This window comes from Triticum aestivum, chromosome 3A (genome assembly GCF_018294505.1).
Source record: "Triticum aestivum cultivar Chinese Spring chromosome 3A, IWGSC CS RefSeq v2.1, whole genome shotgun sequence".
NCBI lineage: Eukaryota > Viridiplantae > Streptophyta > Magnoliopsida > Poales > Poaceae > Triticum > Triticum aestivum.
In genome coordinates this window covers 745,675,233-745,688,263 of record NC_057800.1, presented here as the reverse complement: position 1 = coordinate 745,688,263, position 13,031 = coordinate 745,675,233, and the positions used below count along the sequence as shown (strand labels likewise).

At 40.0% G+C, this 13,031-nt stretch overlaps 1 pseudogene; it reads left to right on the top strand.

Moving 5' to 3' along the window:
- The first annotated feature begins 3,848 nt into the window (after positions 1–3,848).
- LOC123057362 (methyl-CpG-binding domain-containing protein 9-like) lies at positions 3,849–11,627 on the top strand (annotated as a pseudogene).
- The last annotated feature ends 1,404 nt before the right edge of the window (positions 11,628–13,031 follow it).

The window sequence follows — 13,031 nt, the reverse complement described above, 5'->3', positions numbered from 1 at the left end:
ACTGTTTCCACGGTTTCACCTCGCTGAGCTCCTCCTGATGCTGCTTGCTCATGCACATGCGCGTGCTCCTCCTCCTCTTTGATGCATCTGCCACGGGAAGGAGACGAGGGGGTGTGGCCATGGAGGAGATGGGGAGCACACGGTGTAGGGGACGTCGGGGCCGACGAATCCTAGGCCAGTCTTGGCGGATCTGACTGCCGGCTTGACGAATCGAGCGGGTGTCGTGGTCGCTTCCGGTCTGCAGAGGATGGAGAGAAAATAGGGAAGAGAGGGGGGCGGGTTCAAACTAAATTTTAAAATTGGATCGATGGCACTGGCTGACTTTGTGCTTCCACTCAAATAGATTTTGCCTCATATTTGACATTATATATATATATATATATATATATATATATATATATATATATATATATATATATATTCTATTTGTATGCAAAACACTATTTTCATATATAGCACCCTATAATCTGGAGAAGGGCGGTGCTAAATCTTGTAGCGCGCTATTTTTTTCATTGGACTATTGTCATTTTTGGCTGACCGGCCAATAGAGGGTCAACTTTATGAATTCTCATGATAGAAACTCCCTTTTCTGAATCCGAATTTGTTCTGGGATGAAATAAGCAAATCATACTACAATGGATTCTGCTGGATATTGAATTGCCTTCTTTAATGGCTCACTACTGGATCTGACTTTGGATCTCTCGGATAGTATTCATCCTGTTTCCAGTCCTGTGCGCGGAGAGTGCTGTTGGGATGGAGTTGGGCATCCAGTAATTGAGCTCTCTACACGGCCGGCTTGCTTTTCTTCTGTTTAATTCTTGTGGAGAAGAGTATAATGCAGTACCTCTCCGAAGTAGTTCCTAATACGGTGGCAAACATCAATTGCATGGACCACACCACCTCAGTCATGTCTACTGTCCCTCAGCCTATTGCAGTCATGATTTCCTTGAATCTTGTGTGTGTGTGTGTGGGGGGGGGGGGGGAGCTGGCCAAATTTGAGTGCCAGCGTGGGCACCAAAGTTGTAAGGTGACTCCACCGGCGTTCACAGTTACAGAATTTCTAAAGAACATACCGCTTGGTGGTACTATGAAATTTCTGTGACTGTTTTTACTGTCAAATGGGAGCATGCACTTTGATAAGAAAACTTAGCTCTAATGTTTTGCATTATGAATTCAAATTTCAAATTCTTGTATGGAAATTTCTTTTGGGTTTGATATTAACATGATTTCCTTTCTCACTGAAAACTGTTGGGTTTCCTGCCAGGCTTATTAATCCTGGGGTCTGCCCCTGTGTATTTGATAATCTTGGAATATTACAACCATGTGCACATCCTTAGTGAGGAATAAAGATTTTGAATAAAAGTTAAAAAAATAGGCAGGCATAAATTATATGAAACATATTTCTGTTAAGGTAGAAGGGGCATCCATTAACCAAGTTATGTATTGAAAACCCATTAATCATCTATCCTATTCTTCTTTTAGCATGACAACTCTCACATGGCTGCAAATTTTCTTGATCAGTTCATACGCATTTTACCCAACTGTTAGCAAATGATGCCTTTCCTTTATTAAAGCATTTCAATATCATATACATCATATAAGATTATGCAAGCATTTGTGAAAACATGCACTGCTTAGTGATTCTGGCCTGACTTGAAGTGTAGGTTAGGGTGCATTGATGTTATGGATTTAGTCCTTTCCTATTCTGGTTGTGTTATTCCATAAATATTGGAAGGATGGTCTCCTTTGGAGACTGGACCATGGTCTGTCAAATTGCTTGGTTCTTATATTTTGAAAAGATATATTTCACACTAAATTTATAGAGAAAGAATGCCTTTCGGAAAGTAACGTTCTATGCTTTCGATCATGAACCCTCACGCATGCCCTTTTTTGCAATTTCTTGTCTATTTATTTTGATATCACATTTAGATTCACATAAAGAGAATGGCTTATGTACTTAGAAAAATTGCTCAACCAGGTGTCCCTATACCAAATTGTTCTACTTTACTTTATGATATATACAGACAAGTCTCTCTCCTTGGAGGAGGTGGTGCTGGGGGAGGGGGGGCGGTGCGGAGGGCTCTGAGCTCTAGAATTTTGAACTTTTGTTAAGTGTTATACCTGCATCAGACCATCAAAGTTTGCTTTATTTATTCCTGGCTATTAGTTCTGGTACATGCATAGATTCTGTACAATTTCCCCACCTTGTTTGGTCTATATTCTTGTCACATATTATTTGGTGAACCTTTCTCTTGAGTTCATGGACAAAATTGCCCCAGTGTTCATTGTTTCCTTTAGCAGATCTTTTGATCTTCTTAAATCCACATATTGGTTGTGAAACTGCTGCAGCCAACTACATAACTGCAGTATAACTTCAAAATCAAACATGATTTGAAGCTAACTATTTCTATTTTCAGCCCACAATGTTTAGTACAATGTTAACATATTGGTCGTTCTGTACAATGTTTAGTTATGTTGATGATTGTTATTCTGTACCTTTAGTGATTATTATGGAGTTGAATTTTCCTAATCGAGTTTTCTTTGCAAATCAGTGTGTTAAGAAGCTTATAACCATAGCAGGTGAATAGGTTGTGCCGCCAATAATTCTCAGTAGTACTGCAAACTAAATTGTAGAACAATCAGATCATTATTGTCCTTTCATTGTTTTAGACTACTTTTATGTGCTATGCTGAAGAGAATAAGCGCTGAAAGCGTGCTTGCATTTTCTATAGCTGGTCCATTGTGTTACACAGCAGTGCTTTCATTTATTGTACATGATGCTCGCTGTTTAATTGTCAAGTGGTTATTGTTTTGACTACTCTTGAAAGATCTGTTCGAAGTAAAAACCTTTTGATTTGTTGAAATTCTGCTTTTTGCAAAGAAAAGTGAAGCTACAAGTAACTTGTGGCAGCTATTTAGCGATAAACTTTATAAATTGGACTGTTTTGGGGTGCTCTGAAATAATAGCATCAGAAATGTTATAGGAAGTTTTCTAATAACCTTTGTTGTACAGACATTGTCATCACAAGAGAGTTAATATTTTGTTTTGGTCCTCCTCGCAGAGTAAGTGTTGCTGATGGAGCTCATTTGACTGAATTGGCTACTCCACATTTTGAGGGGCTGCAGTTGAATAATACAACTCCTTTTGGTAAGGATATTAGAGCAATCATATGTACTGCAAGAGAGATTTATTTGCTTTTTTTTGATATTTTTTCACGCTTTTTTAGACAGCAATTGGTTGTCCTAACCATCAAAATCAACTTCTGCTTGCCCCCATGTTCAGTGCATGTGTGGCCACTTAGGCGTACTATGTGTTTATCCATAAACGGAAATTTAATTCCAGTTCCAAAAAATTATGGTTCCTGCTACCGTTTGAAGCTATAGCCGTCTGGTCTCTAAAGTAACTATTGACCATCATTGGTGGTGCATCTTATAATAATCCACTTCTGGCTATTAACTATACTGGCAGATGGGAATCACTTTATGCCAGCATTTGGTCATCCTCATTGTTTTAACATGAGACAACAATTTCCTCCTGTGGATCAAAATTTCATTGCTTATGGAAACATAGAACAGAGCTCAAATAATACATGCTGCAGGAGAAGAGATTTTCCACAAAAATCAGCATTTCGCAAGTTTTCTGAGAAGCACGAGTTTGGAAGTTCCAGTACTTTTATGGAGCCATCATTTTTTACGAAAGCAACAGACCGGAGTCGTAAAGAAGAAAGAAATCTACCAAAGCCTCCAAAATTTCTTGCGGAAAATTGCAACCGTCAAGCATATCATGGCAGTGTGAGTATCTCATTACCTGTTTCATATTCGTATTCTTCATCCAGTGTCCATTTTAGATGTTATTGTTTCCCACTGCTACAGCCTTTGTATTCTTATACTGCAGTTCTTTTATCTTACGTTCACTTCGCGCTGATTTTGATAACACTGCTTTTTTGTGTTGTTACTCTAGGTTGGCCTACCTGTTCAATATCAAGATTTCTTTATAACTAGCTTGGGAGAAATCGATAAACAGGCAAGCTACCACAATTGCCATCAGATATGGCCAGTTGGTTTTACATCTTACTGGCATGATAGAGTCACTGGTTCACTGTTTGAGTGTGAGGTGTGTGATGGAGGGAGTTTTGCGCCTTTGTTTAAGGTCAGAAGGTTACCATGTTCAGTGTTCCCCTTTCCAGAAGCCTCGACCATTCTCTCTCAGAATGGTGCAAGAAAGGCCGCTGAAACAAAGGAAAGTAGCAGCTTTATTGGAGATACTGCTAATGATATGGATGATGATCTTTATATGATGATCGATAGTCCCTCTGAGACTAAACAAGATTTTCTATCATGTCTTACCAATGATACGGAGGATAAAAGGACTTCTTTGGGTTGCAATGATGTACAGAGTTCAAATATGATGTCGCAAATACTACCTTCAAATTCTGAGAATATTCCACCAAGTAAAGAAGCCAATATTAATGACCAAATTGGTGAGTTTACATTTGAAGGAACATCATCCTCTTCAGTATGGGGAATGATTTCTTCTGCTATGGTGGAAGCTTGTGAAAAAATGTACAAGGAACATGGGCATCTGGTATTCTGATGCACACACAACAGCGAATATCATTTATTAAACAAGGGGAGTGGATGTCAGAACTTTGATGGTCCTTACGCTCCCTTAACTAGATTTTGCTCATCCAATGGCCCCAGTATACCACGAGTTACAGAAAAGAAGAATGATGTGGAATCTACTTATACATTACTGAAGAATTGGTTATACCATGATAGAATTGGGCTTGATTTGGAATTTGTTCAAGAAATTGTGGAGTCTCTTCCTAGATCCAGGTCTTGCGTAAACTACCAGTTCTTGTGCAATAGGGCAGAATTTCATTCTTCTGTAACAGTTGCAAGTGGTTTACTTTTATCTGTGTATAAAGATGATCAAAGTAATGGGGATACGCCATATGGTAGACATGGTGGGGTGACTGGGCTACACGATCATGCTCAGCCCAGCGGTTCTAGCATCCGCAAGCTACCTCCGGGACGTCCTATTAGCCATAAGCTTCAACCAGAATCGGCAGCAGATGTTTTCCAGGTAGCTCTTCACATATTTGTCACTGTTTCTGCTATTTGAGAAACACATCTTTACAAAGTTGTGCATTTCCTTTTTATTCTTGCATCCATCTTCTCATTCAAATTTTCTTGCAGATATGGGAGTTCTTGGGGCGCTTTGCTGAAATCATTGATCTCAAAGATGTGCCTTCATATGAACAATTAGAAGATGACCTTGCTGACCCATGGCCAATTTGTGCAAGTAAGAAAGAAACACTGTTAAAGGGCGTTCAGGAATGTAGGGATTACTCTTCACCAATGAATTCCCCTGCTGATGCTTCAATATCACATTCAAATAGTGAATCTGGTCTCTCCAATAACGAAGAGATTGTGTCTGTATTTATTCCTGTTGAAACTTCCTCTATGAAGGAAGCGCGTCTAGATAAATTGGCAGCCCAGACACTTGGGAGGTGCACTGGTACAGTATTGCCCAGGGTTCATCTTGCACTCATTAGGGTTCTTTTTGGTGAGGTGTTATCAAAGCTCAACATTGACCCCAAAGATTCAAAACCCAGGCGCGGGAGAAAGAAGGACACTGAGAGCCTTGTTTCAGCAAAGGAATTTAACTTTGATATGCTAACTGCTAACAAGTTGACTTGGCCAGAGTTGGCTAGAAGGTATATGTTAGCTATTTCTTCCATAAAGGGGTGCATGGATGTGTCAGATATTTCCAGTCGAGAAGGGGTGAAGTTATTCCGCTGCCTACACGGTGATGGTGGCGTCCTGTGCGGAGCAGTACCTGGGATTGCCGGCATGGAGAAGGATGCCCTGGTAAGCATTTTACTTCTACAATTAGCTGAACCTTGTGATTCATTTGGATCATTCCTTCCTTTCCTTCTTCAATCAGACATGAGTTGTAGTCTTTAGCTTGTTGTATGCTATGGTTATTTGCTATCTGTTTTTAGATTTTTCTTTAACTTTTTATTTGCTTTGATTCGAACCCTGTATAATTATATTATACACGTTAACTCTACATAATAGTATGTTTCTATGTTGTTTCCATGAGGGACATAACACATATCCCTGTTTTATCCTGCTTAGGAAAAAACCTTGGTTTTTTGGGTTACCTGTCACCATCAGTCTTGCTTTCTATTTTATAGGGTAAAACAACAGGGAATGCCATTACTCTGTATTTATATTTATTTCGTACTAGTAGTAAAAAGAGGTATGTACAAGCCTAGCAAGGCGAGTATAATCAGTTACAAGACTGCCCATTTGTTTTTCTCTATGATATTTTTCAAAGCTTTTCTGTGGAGACACGATTCTTGGTTTTGCTTATTTGGCTGGAGATATCTTGACTACATTGATTCCTTGTCCAGCTGTGTGATATTTTGATAATATCGAATACAATTTATAAGGATGTTGTGTTACATTCGTTGTATGATTTATCTATAGTGTTTTGTTCACCCACTAAGAGATATTTAAATTTCCCGTGTTCTTATTTTAGACGATGGTAAATTTCATGTGTATTTTTGCTGCACTGTAATTATTGTCTTGTATTTTCAGCTGCTTCTGGAGGCGGAGAATTTGATATGCAGTTCTCTACCAAGTGAAGGAAACAAGGTTTTTATGATGAATTACAAGTATTCTGCTGAGGTGCCTATTGCTGATAATAGAACATTGCCAGATTGGGTAGAAGCACTAGAGCCTGTGAGAAAATTACCGACAAATGTGGGAACGAGAATTAGAAATTGTGTTTATGAAGCTTTGGGCCGAAAACCACCAGAATGGGCAAGGAAAATTTTGGAACATTCGATAAGTAAAGAGGTCTACAAGGCTAATGCATCTGGACGAACCAAGGTTAGTAATGCTCCTGCAGGCTGCAGTCATTGTATTATTGCTGTTCCAGACTGCGTTTATTTTCCTTTTTCTGGCTTTGACCTGCTCTCAGGCCCTTATAAAAATCTTTTTATTGATAGATCGAGCTGCAATGCTTATGGTGTTTTTCTCTTAAAAAGTAACAAGTTGCTAAAATAAAAGTATGAGTTAGTATTAGTTTATGTTTTAGTACCGTTTGTTGTTTGGGTTGCAGTCTAGATTGCAACTCCTCATGTATTTGCCCTTGGCCGTCAATACAAATGCATAAATTCTAGTTTCTAGTTCCCCTAACACTTGTTTTGTTTTACTGTTTTATGTGATGAAGTATTCTATCCCTTTAAAAGGATGACAGGAATGGTTGTAGAATTTTTTCTTGAAACCTTGGAAACCAGTCAGCTGATGTATTTTTATATTTACATGTTTTTTTAGCCTGAGCAGGAAACTTCGGTTAACATGAACTTGCTGTCAGCCTCGCATTTTAACCAAAGTTTTACTATACACTATAACTACCAGAAGAGGAGTCAGTGCATAGCACGGCCATGCTTATGTTGTATTTGAAGAAATGTATTCGCTCGCCACCTGATTAGACTTATTCTTTGCCATGATACTTTTGTCTATCTTCTATTTAATTTGAGGACCCTTGTGACTAGGGGACTATTTGAAAATACACTAAAAGATTATTTTGCCTTGTTGCAGAAAGCTGTTTTATCTGTGTTGTCAGAGGCACGCCGTGTAACAGTGCCACAAAAACCTGAAAACCCAAGAAATGAAAGGAAAACTATTTCCATCTCAGAGGTTATCTTGAAGAAGTGTCGTATTGCTCTGCGCCATGCCATTTCCTCAGATGAATATAAGATCTTGGGGAATCTGCTTGGAACTATTCTAGTGAACTCTAATGACTATGAGGATGAGGGCATCCTTGGATTTTCTGGTATGGTGCCACGCCCTTTGGACTTCCGCACAATTGATATAAGGTTGGCTATGGGTGCTTACTGTGGATCTTGGGAGACTTTTTTTGAGGATGTGCAAGAGGTACGCATGGGATATTTTCTCAGATTTTCCATGGATGACTTCATGTGCCTGCAAATACTCCTACTGTTAGCTTGTGCACAAACTAGAAAAATTTGCTGATCTGTTATGTTTACCTACAGGTAATCCGTAATCTGTATGCTGCATGTGCCAATCGAACGGATATAGTGGAAATGGTTGCAGAATTCTCTAAGAGTTTTGAATTGTATAAGACAGAGGTTTGTTATCCCTTTCTGTATGGTAGTTTACCTGCTTCGAACACCTACTTTTCAACTGGTTAAAGGACATTTTTAGCAAATTGTGTCTTTTGATTGCAGAACACCTCCGTATTTCCTTGTTGTTTGTGCAATACTTGACTACCAATTTTCAGTTAAGGAAAACATAGTTTGAACAATACCCATGTGCCGGTTCCTTTCTTTTTTTTGCTTGTCATACGATGTGAAATATTCTGAGTATACCCATGTGCTACTCAATTGCAGTAACTGTATATGTTTAAATAGTTACATGTTCAAATGTTCAGTGCTGCATATCTGCTCTCCCAAGGTTAGGACAGGATATGCTGATTCCAGAATTTCATTTCACCTGCGTTTATGATCAAGATAACATTGCAACTAGGAAAAAATGGCTCACTTATTTAGCTTTATACCATCTCATTGGGATTACCTATGCTGATTTGAGTATATATTAGCTTACTGTTAAATTTCCTGTTTACTAAGTTCTATTATTTCCAAGGATTTAAGTAAACCTTTTGGCTTTTCTGTTCTTTTTACATGACTGGTGCAGGTGCTTGACCTTGTTCAGAGATTTGATTGTTACCTCTCTAATGAGAATACTGGTTCAGAAATCCATGAGGAGCTACATGATATTCTGACTGCAGCGACCAAATTACCTAAAGCTCCATGGGAGGTGGGTATTTGCAAAGTATGTGGCATTGATAGAGACGATCACGTTGTTCTCTTGTGTGATGACTGCGATGCAGAGTACCATACTTATTGCCTGAATCCACCACTAGCTCATATACCACGAGAAGACTGGTTCTGCCCATCATGCATGTTAAAGCCAGAGAGATCACATCTTGACCAGGGTGCTCAGGATTTTAAGCGACAACGAAAAGGAGCAGAGTCTCATGCATTTCACGGCAAACCATCATGCATGTCAGCTCAAAGGAAATCACATCTTGACCAGGGTGTTCAGGATTTGAAACCACAGCAGAAAGGAACCTATCGACATGCTTATTAAGTTAGCTGCAGCAGTGACACAAAAGGAGTACTGGGAGCTTAGCACACAAGAGGTATGGTTTTCTCTTCTATGTTTCAAGTAAATATCTCTATTGTTTAATGTTTGGAAGTTTAAGTTCTTTGTGTATTGCAAATTTCCTCGTGTTCCTTTATATGATTTTACTTGGACAAATCATCTTTTCTCTAGTATTTTACGGTATACCTAATAATTTCTCTGAGTGCTGATTTTCATAGTGGACAAAGTGACAACCTACATTGTCTAACATTTATCTTCAAAATGCAGAGAATAGATATGCTGAAATTTCTTTGTGATGAAATGCTCAACACAGTCCTGATAAGAGAACATATAGGAAAATGTCCAGATAGGTTCAATGATCTCCAGAAGAAGTTTTATGCTTTGAATTATGAATTGAAGGATTTGAAAGATAAGGAGGAAATGAGGACTTCATATGGTGAAATGGATACTTTATCGGACCAGATTTCAAAAGTGCAGGAGTCAATTGGCACAGTAGAGTCGGAGCTTAATATGGCATCCCTGAGAAGAGATTTTCTGGGAAAGGATTCCTTGGGTCGACTGTACTGGGTGTTAGGACGCTCTGGTAAACGTCCTTTACTGGTCGCTGGTGGGTCACTTCTGATTGTAAAGGGTGGAATTCTGCATCTGCCATTGTTTATGAATCGGATGAAGAAATCCGTAGCCTTGTTGACTGGCTAAGGGAATACGATCCAAGGGAGAAGGAGCTGAAACGAGCTATCCAGCAGTGGCAGTGGCAGCGCCTGAGGCATCTTAATCACCAGCTGGGTAATTTTGTTCTCAGTGATCCTCCAGTATCATCCAAGGGGTCGTCGAACAGCAGCGAGCAGCAGCTTATGGAACTTCCCAGTACCAAGGCTGCAGCAATTTTGGGGAAAACATGCCGCTGCGACTGCTTAGAGCCTATATGGCCAGCTCAACATCACTGCACAGCATGTCACGAGACTTACTTCACATCAACGGAGTATGAAGATCATGCTGGAAAGTGCAATGGACATGTCAACAAGGAGAAGGATTCTGTTCATCCTAGCCCCACCATGGTTTTCAATTTCAGTTTCAGAAAAATTTCAGCACCAACCGAAATCACCGAAATTCAGTGAATTTCAGTGATTTCAGTTTTCATTTCAGTCAAAGGGCTGAAATATTCACTTGAATTCAATTGAAATTTAAAAAATATTTGAAAAATATTTTGGAAAACATTTGAAATTATGTGTACTACTGAAATTGTTGAAATATTTTGGCCGAAACGTAATATTTCAGTGTCTGCTGAAATTAATGAAATTCAGTGAATTTCATCGAAATCCCACTGAAAGTGAAAACCATGAGCCCCACCTCTGACTCCACAAAACCGATGAAGTCATGCCCTTATAACTTTGAAGAGATTTGCAGAAAATTTGCCACCAATGATTCAAACAAGGAGATAGTGAAGGATATTGGACTTATTGGATCAAACGGAGTTCCGTCTTTTGTCCCTTCGCGTGCAGCTTTTATTGATCCTCCAGTCATTCTGAATAAAAACGAAAAGCAAGATGACATCCCAAATGATGATTGGGTTTCCAACTCCTTAGTGGAATGCCAGGCAATGTCTGCACAAAAGTTAGGGCAGGAGAGGTCCAATTCTGCGCAAAATTGTCCTGCAGGTAGTACTTCCTGTGATGAAAATGTGTCAAAATCTAAGGAGCCAGCCCCTGATACTGACACTACTTCCAGTGACGAAGCAGCATCTTCTGCAACAGACAAGCCAACAACAAGATTGCTAGCTGTTAACGGTGGCTTGGTTCTGGAGTCATCATTGAGGCCTGTTACAGGAAGAAACTCACATATCCTAAAGCAACAGAAGATAAATTTGCTTGATATAGATGCAGCGCTGCCCGAGGAAGCTTTGAGAGCCTCAAAGTCTCAACAAATGCGAAGGCGTTCATGGCGTGCTTTCGTCAAACATGCAGAATCAATATCCGAGGTGAGTTCATCATCTATTTATTCACCTTAATTTGTGCCACACAAAAAAAAATATACTAGTCTTTATTATTTTTGTGCCTGTCCATTATATTAAAAGCTCTCTAACATCATCATCTCCATACAAATAAATGCTTGAGAGGGCTGTTATTAGCCACTGTACTGATTAACCGTATCTATTCTGTGCCTCTTCCAGATGGTATTGGCGACCAGCATGTTGGAGAGAGTGATTAAATCCGAGTTCTTGAAGAATGATTGGTGGTACTGGTCCTCCTTCACAGTAGCTATCAAGACCTCAACTGTATCGTCGCTCGCTCTCAGGATTTACACTCTCGACGACTGTATCATGTACACCAAGGAGCCTAACACCGTGGCGCCGGCTGACAGTACAAAGATTGTGAACAGGGGGGGGGGGGGGGGGGGAAGAGCCAGAACCATCAGCGTCGTAATTTGTGTCGCTCGATCTATTGTATACCCCAAACTTAGATGTTCCGCGGACAATTCAACAATAATGTGACGCTGTGGTGACAGAGATGGTATAGACAGAGTCTTTGGTTATTATGTGGTCCCTTGAGGCTTTAGAGCCAAGCTTTGATTCTGGTGTTCCTGCAAGGGTGCAACCTTGGCCGTTCATTTTAATAAGTCAAATTTGCCAGACTACTAGTAAGATACCCGTGCTACTACGCTACGGGATCACATTAAGAAAATGGAACAACATAAGTACAAAGTCAAATGTAGTACGTACTGAGATTTTCGTTTGAGAGAAGGTTAGGATTTAACCACATCAAAAAAGAGTACAAAATGTACAATGACGCTACAAACACCATAAATTTAAATGAAGCCACACACCTGCTGCATTATAACTACATCCAACTTTAGCCAACACATGTGCAAAACTATTACTAGCAAACAATGGAGCAGGCGTTTCCAGATTCGCAGCAACTACAGTGGCAGGTGGCCGTGTGCTCCGGTTGGAGGAGACCCAACTGGTGACGAATGCAGATTTTGTGAGCTTATGCACCCGGGCCTCACTATCCTAACACTCCAATGTTGCTTTGAGATCTGTGCTACACAACTACCTTATTACATGGGATTTTCTCTTTTTTGTTCCTCTCATATAAAACATGTCTTGAACTTCAAACTTTGCAGTACAACATAACTTTGTAACTAGAATGTGAGATAAAACTTTCAGATTTTTTTGTCCGACATAAATATGAAAAATAAGATTTTTTTAATCAAATAAATCTCATTTTGTATATTTATGTTGGACCAAAAAATCTGTAAGTTTTATCCCACATTCTACATAGAAAGCTTTGTTGTGCTGCAAAGTTGAAGTACAAAATACATGTTCTATATGAGAGAAACAAAAAAGAGAAAATTATTTGCACGAATCGTGATGCAGGAATGAGTGGTTGGATAAGGAGTACCCGGGTGCATAGGCTCTAAAACATGTTTTCGAACTGGTGACGGCAGCAACAACCATAGAGGATGACCTCTGAGGCGAGCCGGCGACGGGGCAAGAAGTGTTGTCGACAGGTGCGGCGTCGTAGAGGAGGAACGACGGGCGATGGAAGTGACGGCACGAAAGAGAGTATAGGGAGAGGCTGGATAAAGTGAGGAGTTGGACAACAGATGATGGATTGTCGGAGGAGGGCCGCTGTTGGGTGACCGCTGCCCAGGGAGAGAAAAAGGCAAGCGGAGGAGGGTTTCGTCGATTGTGTGGAGTATATTGGAGCAGCCATGGAGTGATGTTGATTCAAAAGTTGCAATTGGAGGAGAGGCGGCTGCTGGACTGTATTGGGGAGCCATTGGGGAAGAAACGACAATGGCCAAGAGTAGTGGCGGCTTGGTGG